The 20,916-nt window shown below is 38.0% G+C and overlaps 1 long non-coding RNA gene and 1 pseudogene across 1 annotated transcript; both read left to right on the top strand.

Moving 5' to 3' along the window:
• The first annotated feature begins 4,230 nt into the window (after positions 1-4,230).
• LOC121995663 lies at positions 4,231-5,073 on the top strand. The gene is made up of 2 exons (XR_006115886.1): positions 4,231-4,292; positions 4,395-5,073. It is a non-coding gene; the product is annotated as an uncharacterized LOC121995663 (long non-coding RNA).
• A 9,888-nt stretch (positions 5,074-14,961) lies between these two features.
• On the top strand, positions 14,962-18,356 carry LOC121993979 (annotated as a pseudogene).
• Positions 18,357-20,916: the final 2,560 nt, after the last annotated feature.

Here is a 20,916-nt window from a genome sequence, read left to right as displayed (position 1 = left end):
ACAGCCTAGAAGCCCTCAGCCTCTTTTATACCTGCATCCACCTGCGAAGAAGAAGCCAGAAGAAACTAGCCGTTGCTACGCAACGGCTAGGACGTGGACCGATCAGGCTACATCCTGATCGGTCCACAAGGGTCCTGATCGGTCACAAGACCGATCAGGCCCTTCCCTGATCGGTCATGGAGACCGATCAGGTCCTTCCCTGATCGGTCCCATGACCGATCAGGACCTTTCCCTCCCGAAGGTGATCTCCTTCTGATCGTCTCTTGATCGGTCTGCAGACCGATCAGGAACTTCACCGTATGCTACTGATCGATCACTGATCGTTCTGCTAACCGATCAGATAAGCAACAAAATACTTCTGTTTGGTTACTGGTCGGCCACCAGACCGATCAGATAACCCAGCGTATCACTGGATCGGTCACCGGACCGATCCAGGTTTAGAGCTCCCAGCCCTAAACCCTACTTGGTCCTGAGAACGAGCTACCGAGCCCTCTCCGACTTCGTCCGGTCCAGAGAACAAGCTACCGAGCCCTCTCCGACCACAGTCCGGAGAACAAGCTACCGAGCCCTCTCTGACCACAGTCCGGAGAACGAGCTACCGAGCTCTCTCCGACTTTGTCCGGTCCAGAGAACGAGCTACCGAGCCCTCTCTGACCACAGTCCGGAGAACGAGCTACCGAGCCCTCTCCGACTTTCCATGCCAAGTCTCTATCTTGGTCTTCTCCGTGCCAAGTCTCCATACTTGGACTTCTCCCGTGCCAAGCTCCCTGCTTGGACTTTTCACCAGATGTCTGGTCAATCTTTACCCATTTGGATTTCCCTTGTCTGGCTTCACTCACCAGGACTTCCAAACTGCCTAGCTTCACTCACTAGGTCTTTTACCTGGCTTCACTCACCAGGGTTTCCCATCTGCCTGGCTTCACTCACCAGGACTTTCTCCAACTGCCTGGCTTCACTCACCAGGACTTTCACTTTCACCTAGCTTCACTCACTAGGATTTTCACCTGGCTTCACTCACCAGGATTTCCCGAACTGCCTAACATCCCAGTTAGGACTTCCCAGTCAAGTATCCGGTCAACCTTGACCTACTTGACTCTTCTTCATCCAACCTGATCAGACCCTGATCAATATCTCTCCGCATGGACAACTGCACCTGCATTGTCCATGTCTACATGTCTTTCTGTATTGTCAAACATCGAAACCATGACCAAGGTTTACGCTTGGTCAACTAGGTCAACGTTGACCTACTGGAAATTGCACCAACAATTGTGTCTTAAGACATAGACGATTTTTTTGAACTTCCTCACTCGATATAGCAAGCATTACTTTGTCAATATACTGAGATGGTTTCATTAAACCTTCGACCCTTTTCTAAGATGTATTATGATGTGATGAAGATGAGGTACCAACATGAGTAAGAAATGCACATTTATCTCCATTACACACCCTCTTCCAACTGTTAAATCCATCGATGGCCAATGATGAAAGATTTGGTTGAGTAGGATTGGTAAGAAAAAGAAAGCAATAAAAGCAATAGGTCTTATCTGTTGAAGAAGAGTATTCCAACCACCAAAACTTATTATACCAATGTTCTTGGAATCTACGTGTCTGCTTACCAAATTGTGTTCGTTGATATGTTAAAAGTTTCGGTTGATATGATCCAACATTTAGGTAAGATCGTCGAACTTGGTCTCGCTCATTTATTAGATTTTCACATATTTGTTTCCTCTTTTCCGGATCACGTTCAATAGAAACAGATAGTTCTGTGACAAGATTTGAAGGTGAAGACTCTATGAATTTAGAAGATGTGCTATCGAAGGGGGGACATCATTAGGAATTGAGGGACCTTCAGATTGGTCTTTTTTTGTTTGAAAAAAAGATAACAAAGTTTTCCCCTTTTTCATAACAGGTTGATGATTTTCCATTTTGAATATGCAAAAAGAACCCCTAATAAGCAAACTAATTATATTGTTAATAATTACATAATCTCAAACAAAATTAGAAATAACTAATACAATTTTAAGAAGATTGAAGCTTCAAGAAAATTTTTTGATAATTCTGTAAATACTAAATAGTCTTACATCATTAATTCTAAATTCTACAAATATCCATATAATTAGGAATAAACAATTAAATATAATCTATAGATTTGTATTACCCATGTACAGAAACAATCTCTAACCATGCTTATTAATTTAGAAATGAAGTTCTAATTCCTAAATCAGATGAGAATAATAAAAAAAACTTCGAAACTCACAATGTCAATTTGACAATTTCATTTGAATTTCTGAGTGAAACAAGCTTAGTTTTAGAGTATCCAGTACCTGCTTGAGATACAACAGCTATGAGGAAATATCCTTGATCATTATTCATTATATAATGTAGGTAATTTGATATTTATAGGATTGGGTAGAATTCCTGAAGGTTCGCCTAATAGCCCTCTAATGTTTACATAATTTTTCTGTATAATACTACTCAAATACTGATATACATACTATATTACCATTCTTAATACTAGACAAAAAAACAAAATAGAAATAAGATATGGAAAACCTAGAATTCTATCATAGAACCCTTATCCTAATTGTTAGACAAAGAGGGAGAAACAATAGAGGATTAGGGCATACACAAGCCTAAAAGATGAATGGTGGCTTCGTTTCGTTGCTGGAAAACACAGAAGATCTTGTGCGAGCGGCGGCTTGCGACGTGAGAAAGAAATGTGGTGTCATGCAAAGAACAGAGAAAGAGCTGTCGCGTATGGGAAAAGAGGAGATCAAAGGGGGAAAAGAGGATGATTGAAGGGGGAAAAGAGGAGATCTTGTGTATTGCCGGTGTACCTCGTCGTGCCAACATGGGCAGATCACAGATGTAAGGGGTGGCCGGTAGGTTAACGAATCAGGCCAGGGCATAATAATTTTTTTTTACTATACTACTTAGTAGAGAATGGGCGAAATCAGGCCTAGGCTACAACCCAGGCCTGCCACCCATTGCATTCGCCCCTAGCGGCATTGAATAGATCAGAGAGGAAGACAGAGCAGGCTTTAACAACACACTTAGGGGTGTTTGGTTGATGGGTTTGGGAATGAGGGAATGGAATGATAGTAAAAGATAGTGTTTGGATTGTGAGTTTGGGAATGACAATTTGGAATGATTTTTAGATTTATGGGAATCAACAAAACGCATATAACTAGGTGGGTTTTATTTTCATTCTCATTCTCATTTCACCTTACTATCAAACATATACTCATAATCATTCCCATCATTTAACCAAACACCACCTTAGAGTAGACAGAGATGAGTCCAGAGACAACAAAGTAGGTAGAGATAGCAAAGCTAGAGGAGGGCATGGAGTGGTGGAAATCTTTAGCCCAGATGAGGTTGCGACGGGCAGGGCCAAATGAAGCAGGGAAATGCATGCATGAAAAAGAAGAAAAAAATCAAATGTATTATGGATTTGATGTTAAATTATATTTTAGGTTTTACTAATTCAAATTATATTTTAAATTCTGTCTTAAGTTTTTTAAAATATTATATTTTATTAAAATAATATAAATCTAAAATCAATTTTATTTCGGTCTTAGAAATCAGTTTTGAAATTATGTTTTATTTAGGGGTGTCAAAAATGAATTTGATCCAACGATCCAATTCGAATCGATTCGAAAAAAATCAAATTCGGATTAGGCATTTTTGGATTTGGTCGGATTTGGATTAGAAGATTTTCGGGTTGAAAATTTTCGAGTTGGGTCAAATCGGGTTCGGGTTTACCCAGATTGATCCAAATATAGGGTTTATTTGATTTTTATGGTTAAATCGAATTTTATTTTGAAAATTAAAATGTTTTAATGTATATTAATATCAATGTTAATATGGTAATGATGGAGTATTGGGATAAAAGTAAAGAATTATAAGAAAAATAGTAAAAAATATAAATTAGTTTTGAATTGAATTTTCGGATTATCCGAGTCGGGTTTAGGTTGGTCGGATTCGGATTTGAATTTAAAAGTTTCAGGTTAAATTTAAGTTCAGATCCGATTCGGATTTGGTTAAAAAAATTCTACCCGATCCAATCTGATCCGATACATACGAATTGATATCCTCAATTTTCTTTTTGACGTCAGCCAACGAATTGTGTGATGACTTCATTAATGAAGAGAACAAAACGTAAGCACTTACGTAAGACTCCAATAATTGAGTCTCGCCCTCTCAGCTATAAAAGAAGGCAAATATCCAGAGAAAGGAGTAGCCCCAACAATCCCAAAAGGATCCACAGATCATCAAATCTCATCCTACAAGTAAGTCAGCTTTTAAGTATGTATTCAGAGAACAGTTAAGTACTTCTCTACTAGCTTGTTTTCTTTAACTACTACTATATTATGTTGAAATATAATGAACAGAGCTTGGGGATAGATCACCGTGATATCAGAACAAGATCGTCGTGGACCAAATTAAATGCCATCAGAGCCGCTGATAAAGTGAATTCATTGGTTGCGAATTCAACACCTAAATCAAAGTATCTATCATGAGTAATACTTTTGATTTAGAAGCTGAATATCAGCAAATAATCAAAGACTATGCAGTTGATATTAGTCAAGATCGAGACATTAAAGTCAATAAACTCTTTCATATCAAAACCATATGTGGCAATTGGAGAGAATGGAGACTCTTAACATATAATCAGTTAAGAATCTATAATCAAACCCCCTCCCCCCTCCCCCCCCCCCCCCCCCCCCCCCCCCCCCCCCCCCCCCCCCCCCCCCCCCCCCCCCCCCCCCCCCCCCCCCCCCCCCCCGCTCACATAACTACAGGAGATATAAAGGGAATGCAAGTAATAAATTAAAGGAGGACATTGAAGAAGTTGCATGGGATTTGAGAGACAGTAGAAAGAGTAGTTTCAGTACGTAGAAGTTGCATGCAATTTGGATTTGTAAAAGTAAACATATATTATATATGTTGTTTGTTGGTAGGGTTTGTAATTAATTAGTTTATTATTTGTGTTTCTATCTTAAAGTCGTTGTAATTTCCTTGACTATTGGTTAATGTAATATTTGTACGTGGACTATTTTATTTTGCAAATGGGTCGAGTCAACTCTGTGAAAGAGATCATAAACAATCAACATCATAATTTCATCCCAGGTTTTTGATTAATTAAATGTCAGATCATTCTAATTTCAACAACCTTACATCAATTTATAATATTTTAGATTTTTTTTGGGGTGAAATTAGGATTCTGCAAATGACAGAAATAGACCCATATACAAATTTGTATCAACAAGATTTCTGGAAACAAATGGTCCAAGAGACAAATGACAGGAAGAAATTAAAGGTAGTTGTATTCTTCTTGTTATTACATAATTTACTGAGGTTTTTTTTAAGCATAAAATATTAATGGAGGAATGTTCGAAGACTTATAAATTAACTACTTTCACATTTATATTATAGATGATTATATTCATCTCAAATATTACTCATAGTTTAATCCCAGATTACATAATGAGAGATAAATTATAGAATCAATTTATAATTGACCATCTAAGTGGATAGGGGATGGGAGGATTTTTTTTCTCCGATGATATGCGTCCGTCAGAAATTGATCCCTAATCTCATTATAGTAAGTCTGTCACCCTCTAGCCAATTAGATATTCCTGTGGGGACACAAGGTTTCGTGCTATAATAGTTAAGCATATTGTTGAAAAAAATGCTAAAGGAATAAAGTATTGGGAATACAATCAAATCAAAATTTTATATTAGAAATATATAAAAAAGATGATAAGTTTATAACATGAAAGATATTTTTATTGATATGATGTTTTTTGAGATAGAGTCCAAAAATAAATCCATAAAGACTTAGGCTTAAAGTAGATAATATTATACTATTGAGATATGTAAATTCTTTGTTTTAACAAGTGGTATTAGAGTCATATTCCAAATCAAGCCATATGGGTGGACTAGTGGCCTTGAACGAAGGAGGTGGGGCTCCAAGAGAAGTGAACTCTAAGAGAAATGTCCAAACAAGTCAATGGTGATCAGATGCTTGACGAAAATCTCGAAGGATTGAATTATAAATGATGAAAAGTCCAATTAAGTCAAAAGGTAGTAAGATGCTTGATGAAAATCCTAGGTAATTAACCCTTTGTGGTGAAAAAGTCGAGGCAGGATCTCCTGGATAACTTTTTGGGGTCCAGGAGATGGACCACTCATATTTGCGATCGAATTGTGGCCGCGATTCGGCCGCAATTGGTTGCGATCCATTCCTGGGTTCACTGTCCCTACCAGATTATAGTTTGGTTCGGAGCGAGCGGCTGGAGGCCGCTCGGAGGCCACTGGTGGTGGACAAGTGGTCAGATTGCTGGGCACTGAGCGAGGCTGACCACCGGGCGTCCTTCGACCGCTAGCTCCGAACCATACTATAACCTGGTAGGGACGGTGAACCTAGGAAGGGATCGCAACCAATTGCGGCCGTATCGTGGCCGTGAATATGAGTGGTCCATCCCCTGGACCATTAAAAAGTAGTCCAGGATATCTGCTCTCAAAAATGTCTTAGAGGAGAGGAGTGACCTCGATTGACCAAATACTTGTGTTGCTACAGCGAGGCCGACAAGAGGGGAGGGGTGAATTGCTTGAAAAATAAAAAATACTCTTCTCAAGTTTTCAACTCTAAAATAACAAAAATAATAAAATAAAACATAAATACAAAGTAAGAGAAAAGACTCATCAATTTGACTTGGTTACAACCTAGATGGTTATTAATCCAAGGCGATAGAACAGCAAGCACACTATGAATCTCCTTCTATAAAGGCGGAGAAGCCTTTTACACACTTAAAGAGCTCAAGAGTTGCTAGGAAATTAGTACAAGAGTTGATTGAGTAATTCCTAGCTCCATGGGCCTTTATATAGCTCCTGGAAATCCTATCTCGAGACTTGAGGGCGCCTCCAAGGGGATGAGCGGATAAAACTTTATCCGCTTGCCAACGACCAAATTGACCCAGTTGAGGGCTTCCTCAAGCGCATTGAGGGCACCCTCAATGCTATTGAGGGCGCCCTCAATGCTGTTGAGGGCAAAGGCACCTGCAAAGACTGTTGAGGATGCCTCTAGTTGCTTTTCGAGAATTTCTTCATCTTCTCTTTAGCTTTCGAAGTTCCGATTGCTTGGGTGATTGCGGCGAACCGAAATAGGGCTCACCCGAACACAATTTTCGGCCTTCTCTTCAAGCAAGCTTCCATCCCGGGTTCTCGTCCCTCGAACGTCGTGCACATTCTTCTCTTCCACCGGTGTTCTCTTTCGTAGCTCTTTCGTCCTTCGGACGCACCGAGCCCGTCGGCTCCCTTCACGTGTCGTCCTTCTCACTAGTTGCGTCTTCCACTTGACTTCCTGCGCTCCTAAGCTCCTACACACTTAGGCTCAGGGATCAATAACAAACATGACCTAACCTAACTTGGTTGATCACATCAAAACAACCACGGGGGAACAACAATCTCTCCATTTTTGATGTGCATCAACCCAAGTTCAAGTTAGGGAAAAAACAGACAAGTAGTAATTTAAAGAAATTACTAATCTAACACTTTAAGCATAAAGATTACAATAAAGAATTTGCAACACTAAGTAATTTTTTTTAAATATTAACTCATTTAAAACTCCCCCTAAACTTGTTCCCTATCGCTCCCCCTTTGATCACAGCAAAAAATGGGGTAGAAATTTTTCAAAATAAATTCTAAGTTAAGAACAACTCTAACCTTTAGGAAATTTAAACAAAATATTTTTGAGAAATTTCCAAAAATGTTTAAAAAAACTTGTTAAAGCATTATCTAATTTTTATTTTCATGCTTTATGAGTAAGTTAATTAAATATTTTGTTTCAATATTTTGACTTCCAGGCAGTGGTAAGGCACTAGACCTTCTTGGTTATTGGAGCAACAACCACTTTCTTAGACAATGCCTTATAAAGAAATTAGTTGTTTAATTTTTTTTGTTGAAAGCGTTAACTTACAAAAATTTAATCTAGAAAAGATTTTGGAACCCAGTATAGGTTCCTTCATACTAGATTAATCTAAAACTTAGGGGGAACATAATTTCTGAGAATTTTTCTGAGTTATCCATGATGTTTTCTAATGTACCAATTCAACTTTCCATAAATTCTAAGTTTTGATTTTTGAAATTTGTTTAGTTTAAAGCATGCATCAGTTTTCAATTTTTTCAATTTCAATATTCAATTTTTCATTCTCTAATTTTATATTATCCTACATTTCTACAGGACATGTCTTTGTTAAGTTTAATTTTAACTCGCCATTTTTCTTTTCTAATTTAACTAAATCTTTAGTAAACACTTTAATGAACTGAAAGGACTGCTTGGGAGTTAGAGCATATACCTTACTTGCCTCAATTTCTGATGCTCCCCCTTCATCGCAGCTTTCTTCTTCTGATGATCCTCCCCCGTCATCTATGCTCATTTCTGAGCTTGTCTCATCTTCTTCTTGATGGATTGCTGTTAGAGCAAGTCCAGCATAGGCTTCGACTTCAAATTCGGAGGATGATGATTCATCCCATGTAGCCTTCAGACTCTTGTGTTTAGAGGACGTCAGTCTTTGAGACTTTTCCTTGTCCCTTTTCTTTATTTTTGGCAGTAATCCTTGATGTGCCCTTCATCATTGCAATTGTAGCAACAGACGGTCCTTTTGTTGCGTTGGTATTTTCTCGACTAAGATCTAAATTTATTTGTCTTAAAAAACTTATTTAACTTTCTAACCAATAACACCGCTCAGTTTCGTCGATTGACGCTTCAGAGTCGGGATCATCCATCTCAGCTTGTAGGGCAACATTGAGATTTAACTTCTCTATTTGTTTAGTTTCTGTAATTTGAGATTCGTGAAGTTCGAAGGTAGAAAATAAATTTTCTAGCGTATTTACCTCAAAGACCTTAGAGATGTTGTATGCATCTACTAAGGATGTTCATTCTGGAGTTCTTGGAAAGGCATTGAGCTCATACCGGATCGAGTCTCGGTTTGTTACCGATTCTCCGAGGTTGTTCAATTGAGTTATCAGCTCCTTTATTCTTGCTTAGAGTTGTGCTACCTTTTCGCTGTTGTTCATCCGGAGATTTGTCAGCTGAGTTCGGAGGATGCCCTGCCTTGCTAACTTCGCTTCTAAAGTGCCTTCTTGGAGCTCCAGGAATTTTCCCCAAAGGTCTTTAGCGGAGTTATAGCTTCTGATCCAACTTACCTACTGGGGCGGCAAAACGCTAAGCAGATGGAACTTCGCCTTTCCGTTGGCCATGAAAACGACTTGCTCCTTCTTTGTCCACTGATATTCTTCTTTGTCTTTTGGAACTGTAAAACTATATTTCATTGTTAAAAGAATATCAAAATATGTTTTAAAAAATACCTCCATTCGGCGTTTTCATGTAGCGAAGTCTCCGTCGAATTTCGGGGGATGAATATTTGCACCGGCCATGGTCTTGATCTTTATGCTTTAGTCGGCGGTCAGTCTTTCTGAGGCGGTCTGACTCTGATACCACTTGTTGGTGCAGCGGGGCCGGCAAGAGGGGAGGGGCGAATTGCCTTAAAAATAAAAAAATACCCTCCTCAAGCTTTCAACTCTAAAATAGCAACAATAATAAAATAAAACAGAAATACAAAGTAAGAGAAAAGACTCAGCAATTTGACTTGGTTACAACCTAGATGATTGTTAATCCAAGGCGATTGAACAGAACACTAAGAATCTCCTTCTCTGAAGGCGGAGAAACCATTTACACACATAAAGAGCTCAAGAGTTGCTAGGAAATTAGTTCAAGAGTTGATTGATTAATTCCTAGCTCCAAGGGTCTTTATATAGCTCTTGGAAATCTTATCTCGAGTCTTGAGGGTGCCTCCAAAGGGGTTAAGGGCGCTTCCAAGGGGTTAAGCGGATAAGACTTTATTCGCTTGCCAACGGCCAAATTGGCCCAGTTGAGGGCGCCCTCAACAACATTGAGGGTGCCCTCAAGCTGATGAGGGCAGAGGAGCCTCCAACGACTGTTGATGGTGCCTCCAGCTGCTTTTCCAACACTTAAAGAGCTCAAGAGTTGCTAGGAAATTAGTTCAAGAATTGATTGATTAATTCCTAGCTCTAGGGGTCTTTATATAGCTCTTGGAAATCTTATCTCGAGTCTTGAGGGTGCCTCCAAAGGGGTTGAGGGTGCCTCCAAGGCGATAAGCGGATAAGAGTTTATCCGCTTGCCAAAGGCCAAATTGAGCCAGTTGAGGGCGCCCTCAAGCTGATGAGGGCAGAGGCGCCTCCAACGATTGTTGAGGGTGCCTCCAGTTGCTTTTCCAACATTTCTTCATCTTCTCTTTAGCTTCCAAAGTTCCGATTTCTTGAGTGATTGCGGCCAACCAAAATAGGGCTCACCCAAATCCAATTTTTGACCTTCTTCTCGAGCAAGCTTCCGTCGCAGCTTCTTGTCCCTCGAATGTCGTGCATCTTCTTTTCGTCCACCGATGTACTCTTCTGAAGCTCTTTCGTCCTTCGGATGCACGAGCTCGTTGGCTCCCTCCCCGTGTCGTCCTTCTCGCTAACTGTGTCTTCCACTCGACTTCTTGCGCTCCTAAGCTCCTGCATACTTAGACACAGGGATTGATAACAAAAAGAACCTAACCTAACTTGGTTGATCACATACAATAGTGATTGGATGCTTGAGGGAAGACCCCGGACCATGATAATAATGATGATATTTTGTTTGAGGAGAGGATTATTGGAAATATAATCAAAGTACCACATTGAAATATATGGAAAAGATCACGAGTTTATAAGATGAAAGATATCTCCATTAGTATGAGATCTTTTAGATAGAACCTAAAAATAAATCCATGAGAGTTTAGGCCCAAAGTGGACCATATCATACTATTATAAAAATATGTGAATTCTTTTTATTTTAACATAAAGTAGTGGATGGAAATAATAGAGTCTGATGTGAATGAGACATTAGTCCGAGTTGAGTGACATTTAAACTAGGACATAGTTGTTGATGTGGAAATCCAAGGTCTGGATTACACTAACTCATTGATGTGTGAATACTACTGATCGTAGTGGACTGATCAGTTGCACGAGGACTAGCTAGTATTTTTTTACACATCTCTTTAATGCTCAAGTCTTTGATGAAGATTTGGTGCTCAAGAAATCAAGAAGACTTGTTTCTCAAGTCGTTGATTAAGACTTGTTGCTCAAGAAATTACGAAAAATTGTTGCTTAAGAAATCGCTAAAACTTGTTACTCAAATCTTGACTAGTTGCTCAAGAAGGTTTCCTTCTTCCTTGTTTGTTGTTCAAGCCACATGTGTTTTTTGTTGTTAAAAAATGCTTGCATCAAGCCACATGGGTTTCTTGTTATTCAAGAAAGTTTACTTGTTACTTGAGAAAAAGCTCCCCATATAAGAAAGGTTGAGCTTGAGCAAGAGTGCATTCTCAAGCAAGTGGTTGAGATATTGAGCATTCTTGAGAAAAAGATTTCAAGAAGAGTTGTTCTTATGTAAGGAGAGATTTCATAGAGAAGAGATTCTTCTACCTTGATTCCTTCAATTTGTCTTCTTTCTCTCTGCCATATAATTCTTCGTTCGTTAGATATTCGTGATAGTGTTGCCATAATATGCATGAATCACAAGATTAAAACATGTAATAACTCACAGTGATCTCCCGAGACGAACTTGGTCACTACTTTACGTTGGAAGAGCGATCACGAATGAAACTGGAAAGCCTTTCGAGTTTCATGAGCCAAATCCCTTTCGTCCGAATGTTCTCCTTTGTCGTCGTCACCTCCATTGTGCACACACTGATCACCCTCTTCCCCTTTCGATTGTTCGTGGACGCATCATTATATAAGCTGAGTGAGGAAAACAAAGGGGAAGGGATGCCCCTTCATCTCTTTGACGTTTGCAGCAATGAGGGAGACGAAAGGGAAGTGACGCCCCTTCATCTCCTCAATGTCCAATATCTTCCACTCGTCCAAGTCAATTCATAAAGGTTATATGGTCACAAAGACCATGTAAGCCACATAGACTATAAGATGATCATGTCACAAGGCAAAAGCAAAATATTAATTGGTCACAAAGACCAAATAAGTCATATAGACTTTATGATGATCAGGTCACAAAGACGAGAGCATCAATTAATTAGTCACAAAGACCAAATAAGAACATCTATTCCATATATTAGGAAAAATGGTTCGTGCGATAGCAAGCACACTGAGCATTCGTTTGCTCTATAGAACTAATCAGAGACATCAAAACTTGCTTTTACCCCAGATTAAATTATTTACATCAATATGAACATCTCTAATTCTTCATAATGACTATTATGTAAAAAGTATGTTCAACATCTCTTATAAATACAATTATTCACAATCACATTTTATGTACTGAACTAAAAATGTAACCGATACTAGTGAATAAATGCCACATATGTAAATTAATCTTAATCTTCCTTTTTAGGTAGAATCTATTCATTATAATCAGTCACTTTCCTAGTTATGCTCCATAGACCGAATCACCCATAGCCAATAGGAAACATACTTAAGTAGCAGAAGAACAGAACTTCAAGTAGACAGTTAAATAGTCACTTAGGATAAGATTAAGATTAACTTAATCTCAAGGGTCTCACATAGTAGAGAAGCAGGGATCCATTCTCTTACTACCCTTCTTGTCGCTATAGCATATGTGGTATGAATCACATGTTACGATGTTATTCTCTTTACTAAAAAGAGCGCATGTTTTTTTTTTAAATTTAACATCGTACAAATTTCGATCTAGACATACCTAATGTCTAATCCAGAATTCAACATATAAATTTTGTTCTAGCCTTAAGCAAATGGTGAGTTCATTTACTTTGATCATTACATAAATGATCTCATCTTGACACAATTATCAAGGTGACCTTAGCAATCTTTCACTCTGGCTTCTCGTCCCATCGAAACACTACACGCTTCCTTCTTGTCTGCCGATGTACTATTCCGCAGCACCTCGTCGCTCAAACACACCGAGCCCGTCGGCTTTCTCCCATGTCGTCCTTCTCGCTAGCTGGGTCTTTTGATCGATTTCCAGTACTTATAAGTTCCTGCACACTTAGATATATGGTTAAACACAACAGAACCTAACCTAACTTATTAAATCTCATCAAAATTACCTTGGGGTACCAACATATATTATTTCTTACAATACTACTCAATACATCCCCAACTTCTTTATTAAGACGTCCAAAAGCATCCAACATTTCAAGAAAATTCCCTCGATTCAATTACTTAGATGATTCGTTATGCCCCCTGAAAGAACAACCTTTAAGTGCAAGCAACCGAACACTTGTAATTGTGGTTTTAAGACGCAGATGATTGTTTTGAACTTCCTCACTTGATACAACAAGCTTTACTTAGTCAATATGCTGAGATGGTTTCATTAAAACTTCGACCTTTATCTAAGATGTATTATGATGTGATGAAGATGTGGTACCAATATGAGTAAGAAATGCACATTTATCTTCATTACATACCCTCTTCCAACTGTTAAATCCATCGATGGCCAATGATGAAAGATTTGGTTGAGTATGATCGGTAAGAAAAAGAAAGCAATAAAAGCATTATGCCTTATCAGTTGAAGAAGAGCATTCCAACCATCAAAACTTATTATACCAATGTTCTTGGAATATACGTGTCAGCTTACCAAATTGTGTTCGTTGATATGTCAAAAGTTTCGGTTGATATGGTCCAACATTTAGGTAAGCTCGTCGAACTTGATCTCATTCATTTATTGGATATTCACATATTTGTTTCCTCTTTCCCATATCACGTTCAATAGAAATAGATAGTTCTGTGACAGAATTAGAAGGTGAAGACTCTATGAATTCAGAAGATGTGCTACCGAAGGGGGTGCATCATTAGGAATTGAGGGACTTTCAAATTGGTCCTTTTTTTTTTTGAAAAAAAAGATATAAAGTTTTCCCCTTTTTCATAACAGGTTATGATTTTCCATTTTCAATCTGCAAAAATAACCACAAACCAATTATATTATTAATAATTACATAATCTCATACAAAACTAGAAATAACTAATACAATTTTAAGAAGATGGAAACTTCAACTAAACATTTTTATAATTCTGTAAATACTAAATAGTCATACATCATTAATTCTAAATTCTACATATATTCATCTAATTAGGAATAAACAATTAAACATAATCTATAGATTTATATTACCCACATATAGAAACAATCTCTAACCATGCTTATTAATTTAGAAGTGATGTCCTAATTCCTAAATCAGATGAGAATACTGAAAAAACTTCAAAACTCACAGTGTTAATTTGATAATTTCATTTGAATTTCTGAGTGAAACAAGCTTAGTTTTAGAATATCCAGTACCTGCATGAGATATAACAGTTATAAGGAATTAGCCTTGATCATTATTCATTATACACTACAAGAAAAACCCTCATAGACATCGGTGGAACAACAACAGTTTTAAGCAAAAACCGATGTCTTTAAGTATTTTACACCGATTTTTCTAAAAACCGGTGTCTATGAGCACAGATTTTCGCTCATAGACATCGGTTTTTAGCCGATGTCTATGATCGCATTTTTTTGTTAATAGACACCGATTTTAACAGCGGTTTTTAAAACCCGGTGTTAATGAACCAAAAAAAATATAATTTAATTTTTCTTCCAGCCAAAATTTACAACACTTCACAAAGTTCCCTCCAAACCTAAACCAATATCGCACCCTTCTCTCAGCCTAAACCTAAACCTAAAGCTCCGAGCCTCATCTACCTCTTCCCCTTCTATCGACGCCCCTTCCTTCTTCCCCTTCGATCGACGCCCCTTCCTGGATCGACGTTCCGTTTTGCCTCCTCGTCCGATCCTCTCTTCCTCCTCCTCCTTCCTCTCTTCGCTCTTCCCGGCTAAAGTAGGGGTCGACGAGATCCGAACAACGAGAGGACGCCACAACCACCATGGCACGGTTGGTCGGCAACGTGAGGGAATCTGAAGGAAGAGAGAACAACACCGAGATCCAGGAGCTTGTACACAGAAGGGGCATCGACTTACTTCCTCCTATCCCTCCCCTCCCGCTATCTCCCCTACTGCGCCAGATCTACCTCTCTGGCAATCACGACCTCGCCTTCGTCGGCGCCCTTCCGACGGCTCCCCCTTTGCCGCCACCTGGAGCGGGAGCAGCGGTTTGAGGGGGAGGGGTACGAGGCGATGCACGTTCAAGGCTGGCGGTGGAGCGGCGACATGGGCGGCCGATCTGATTGCCAGCATGTACATCTGGTCGCATTTCCTATTTCCTGTAGTTTGTGGAAAATCAAATGTGAACCCATAGTCTAGGGACTTGGTGCTGCAATTGGTCGAAAGGTTTGTCATGAGGCAATGCTGATACTCTTATCCTTTTGTTTCTATTTATTGCTTTAGTCAAAAGCTACTTTCTGGCTTTATTTCAGGATTCTCTCTAGACCGAAAGCTCGAACTATTCTGTTAAATGGCACTGTTCGGAAGGGGGAACGCATAGTACCACCTGCTGTACTTGATCTACTCATGCGGGTGACTTTTCCTGCTTCTATAGCTCGAGTCAAGGTTTGCCTATTTCCATGGAAGATCTCCATATTGCATAAAATTTTACGATGAGTTCCTAATATATCTTTTTGCAGGCAACTGAAAGATTTGAGACGTTTTATCCTACTCTAAAAGAGTTGGCTCTTACTGGTTCTGGTACCAAAACCACAAAGCAAGCATCACAACAGCTTTTGCCTTTTGCCATCCAAGCGATTCAAGAAAGTATAATTGAGATGTTGCATTATTATGTGTCCTAGGCTGATGTTTTCATAGTATGACTGTACTTAACATGGAACTTATATACAGATAATTCCGAGCTAACAAAGGAAGCGACGGATTTGTTCATCTGGTGTTTGACTCAGAATGCTGAGTGCTATAAACATTGGGTGAGTTGTTCTTCAAACGTGCTATTTATAGATTTTATTATTTTGTAAACCTTTCTAACTGCTTTAACTGTTGTATCATGAAGGAAAAACTCTATGTAGAGAATGTTGGTGCGACAATTATTGTTCTTCGGAAACTCTCCACTGAGTGGCGAAATTACTCAGCCAAAATTTCCCCCAACACTCTCAAAGTAACACTTAAGCATTTGAGGGATAAAGTAAGTATAGCTACTATCAAATATTTCTAATTTTCTTGTCCAAGTTCAGTCATTCGAAGCTCACGGTTTTTGGATTTCCATCCTTGGCATCTATCCTGTGCATGATATGATAAATTTACTTATTTGTTGCACTTGTATCTAGATGTGGTCAGGTTTAGTTGCATAGTGTTTTTCAAAATTTAGTTGCTGATCAGAATCTTTTTCTTCTTATTTTCTCTATCAAAGAATGAAGATGCCCTATCAAGAAACACAGACCCCAGCCAAGTAGCATCCATCAAAGAAGCTGACAAGTATTGCAAGACAATTTTGATGAAGTTAGCACGTAATTTTGGCTACATGAAGGGTAGTGTTTTGGTGCTTGTGCTGGGAATTGGTCTCTTTTTCACTCTTTCACCGAATGCCGAGTTAATTAACTGGGAGAACATCAATTGGGAGAAATTTCAGGTGTTGTTCAGTTCTCTCCAATCCTCTTAGAACAACTTGGAGTTTAACCAAATTTTACCAACAAAGGAGATAGGTCAAGAAAGGATATGATGGCGCTAAATTCAAAGATAATAATAAGTTTGGTTTTTCACCTCGGCTAGATAACTATCTGAAATTGCTCTGGTGTTCGTCGTTGCAGCAAGCTGCTTCTACTGCTATTTGCTTTCCATCCCACCAATGTTACGGAAGTATGATTTTCATCTTGTTTTGTCTGGAAACCGTTACTACATTTCTGATTAGGTACTCGATTGCATGTCAAATTCATCTTCATATTGAAACTTGTGTCTCAGATATTTAAAGCATGTTCAAAGTTTTATGTGCTAATTAAGGAATATATATTCAATGTTAGCATTTTGTTTATATATTGGAATATGTGGAAGTCATTAGCAATGAACCTGGATGTATGAAGACATTCACAAATGCAGAATGCCTTAAAGCACATATCAAAACTTCTCACCTTTATGTTGATTGTGTGATTTGTGGAACAAAACAGCTGAAGAAGAATATTAAACGACATGAACACATGCATGAAGCAAGTGAGGTGACTGAGAGGACAAAATGTAACTTTGAAGGTTGTGAACGCACCTTTTCAAATGTAAGACCTGAATTTTTTGTAGTTATCGATTTTCTGTCTCTCAGGCCGTCAAAGCTTAATTGCTCTTTGGAGGCAATCTAGTAGCACTTTTTCAGTTAATAGGATGAGGTTAAAATCATGACCAAATAAAACCATAATATGTTTGCATCCCAATTTGTGCGCCATCAGGAATTTGGTTAGGACATTGTTCGAAGCTTAACCTCTTTGCAAGAGACTAAGACATGCTGAAACTGTTATTGAGGTTGATTTTCCTGTATTAGAAGCAGTTCTTGATCTAGGAGACAATTATTGAATATGAATGGATCAAAGGTAAAGATCATGGAGATGTCTAATTTGAGCCTTTTTAATAGAAGCTTAAAACACCTAGGCAAAGACAATTATCAGATATGAACGGATCAAAGGTAATTTGAGCTTTTTTTAACAGAGGCTTGAAGTGTGTAGGCAGTTAAAATAGATGTTCAAATGGCCTTTTACCACATTCATTATTAATTGCATAAATGCACACTTGTTGATAAGGACAATTTATTGGAAGATCACCCTTTTTTTCTTCTCATATGCATCACTTAATTTATTTCTGGATAAGCAATCAATCTTCTATTTAGTAACTATAAAGTATAGTTTTTGCGCCTTGCAGGTATCAAATCTCAGACAGCACATAAAAGCAGTCCATCAAAATCTTCGTCCATTTGCATGTAGATTTTCTGAATGTGGGAAGAAATTTCCCTACAAGCATGTCAGGTATAACCATGAAAAATTTGGTGTGCACAGTTACATTCAAGTAAGTGTTTAGTCTAAGATTTATCTACTAGACTTGACATGGTGATATGAAATGGTAGAAAATTCAATTTTGAATTTTGTTTGAATCTGAACAAATATTTAATCTCGGTTTGCATGAATTCTAAGTTGCTTTGAGCTTCTTGTTGCAGGGTGACTTCCTAGAAATCGACGAGCAGTGGCAATCACGGCCACGAGGTGGACGGAAAAGAAAGTGTCCTTCTATCGGATCTTTCTGCAGGAAGAGGATTGTTTCACCTGAGCAAGCCTCAACGCTTATGTACAATGTTCTCCGGAACATGATGCAAGCAGAGTTTTGCTGGTGGGACGAAATAGAATAGGTGATTGTTTTTGTGCAAGCAGAGTTTCGTTTTCCCTTCTACCCAACTCTTTTCCTTGCTTCTAATTTGAGTTTTGTGCAAGCAGAGTTTTGCTTCTAATTTAAGCATTCAAATTAGTCATCTTGTTACCTGGTGCTCTTACTACTTTTTCAACTATGATTTTTGGTCTTGGTTTACTAATATATTATTTATGTGTTTTTACAGTTTACAAATCTCAAGTACTCCAGAGTTGAAATTGATGAAGTACGGTTCGAGTGGGCTGAATACATGCTAGATTACATTTGAGTATGAAAGGTATTTGATTTTGAAAACTTTGGATGATGCATGCATTTACATGGAATGTAAATTGCGTATATTATCTCATGTCAATTTCTTTTTTATGGTGATATTCTAGGACTTCTGCAGCATGTATAATTCTTCTGTTTTTGTTCTTTGCTGTAGTTAAGTAGACCAAATGATACTTTGTTTGACAGATTAGAACAGTGGATGTTTTAACTCAGAAAACTAGGCATTTGAAGGTGAAAAGCGATGAGATTAGGGAAATAAAAGGCGCAAGAAGAATGGAGCAGTATAGCAAGTTGAACAGATTCTGATTCTCATAATTTAATGTAGCCTCAGCTTGATTTTTGACTCACGATATTCTACCTTGATTCTGATATCTATTAGCTTTTGATGTAAAAAGAATGTTTGTGTATTTTATAGATACTGTTGTAAGAAGAATATTTATGTAATTTGTGAATATTTGTGTATTTTATGAATACTATTGAATGAAGAATATTTGTGTAATTTGTGAATATTTGTGTATTTTTTTGGTTACTGTCGGTTTTTCACTGTTTCGGAAATCAAATTTGTGTTGTTAAAAAATACAGATATTACATCGGTTTTCCACCGTTGCAAAACCGGTGTCATTAACTAATATTACATCGGTCGTACACCACTGCCAAAACTGATGTTATTAACATATAATATTAGAAGGTGGAAAATCCCAACTTCTAATAAAACTGAAAAACTAATAATACTGAATAGAAACCTACAAATTTTGTTTCGAACAAGAATTTTATTTGCAAGTTGGACTTACAATAGGACATTAATCATTTTTGCAAGTTAAACCAAACATTAAACTAGCACGATAGAAAAATCAAAAATATGAGGTAGAACAAAAGAGTTAAAGTTCCAACAAAACTAATAATACAAAACATAAACCTCTATTATAGTTTTTGGCTTTCAAAACTAATATCATACAAAATTGTTGAAACGGACAGATAAGATGATGAATAATAGTTTTAAATATAATAAAACATAATGCAAACTTATCATGAATGAGCGTCATTTGAAATTTAATCTAAAATGATCAATATTTGCTCTTTTTATTTATTTTCATACCATTTTGACTTTGTTGATCGAACAATCCTACTTCGACAAATACAAATGTTTTGACCATTTAATCTCAATAATAATGGCAACTTTTGACAACTCATAACAATTTATCATTTAACATTATACGTTACCCAACCCGTCAAATCTGTACAAAAGAAAACTTGCATTAACGAAGACAATATGTCAAATTAAAATATGCTTCATATGTCAATCTAGAAAATTTGGTTTAGTGAAATCATGTTAATTTCATGTAGCTAATTTTACAATTATATTTTAATTGTGAATGATCTTTGTTCACCTATTGTTGATCAACTAAGGAAGCACAATGATCTGAGTTTTCCATTTTTCCTTGGATGAAGTACCATGAAGCTAGCAAACCTACTTTAAGATGTCTCTCCATGCAAACGCAGGTTGAAGATCATACCTTTTTCAAGAAGAGGAGTGGGGAATGTTCGCGACTGGGACGTCTTCCGAGAGGGAAGCCGCTAGCTCTTCGCGAAGGGGGGAAAGAGTTCGCAAGTGGGGTAGCCTTCGCGACAAGGAAGAACGCTGCTAGATCACCGCAAGGAGGATCGCCGCAAGGAGGTTCGCCGCATGGAGGATCGCTGCAAGGAGGATCTCCGCGCTAGGGTTTCTGTGAGTCGGGAACACGTGAACACGGGGTGGGTGGTTTTCGCTTGGGTTTTCTAGCGTCGGTGGTAAATTGATATTTGGTAAACTTGTAGGGTTATTTTTGTCACAATGGGTAAAAATTAGAGGCTAATTTTGTCTAAAAAAATCATTAACCCCAGAATCAAGAAAAATCTCGCTTTTCTGAGATTTTCCGATTCCGATTTGGATGCCCAAATTACTGACGTGTCAGACATGCATTATGACTTGGGAATCGTTGATTACCTAAATCAAACAAAGGTTTTATTGATAACCTTGGATAGATAACCGAGGCTATAATTTGAAATTGTCACGCCCTAGAGGAGTCCCTATCCGAAGAAATTTCGCCAGCATCTCCTCTGTACGGCGGACAATCTGAAACTTTCTACAAACACTATATACCTCAGCCACATACGACTGGAATAATAACAATAAATATAACACAACCACACAAACATCCACACAGTTATATATAATCAAACAAAGCAGTAATACTCTGACTCGAAAACCACCCTACTCAACTACACTCGTAAAA

This window comes from Zingiber officinale, chromosome 6A (assembly GCF_018446385.1).
Source record: "Zingiber officinale cultivar Zhangliang chromosome 6A, Zo_v1.1, whole genome shotgun sequence".
Lineage (NCBI taxonomy): Eukaryota > Viridiplantae > Streptophyta > Magnoliopsida > Zingiberales > Zingiberaceae > Zingiber > Zingiber officinale.
This window is presented reverse-complemented; position numbering and strand designations above follow the sequence as displayed.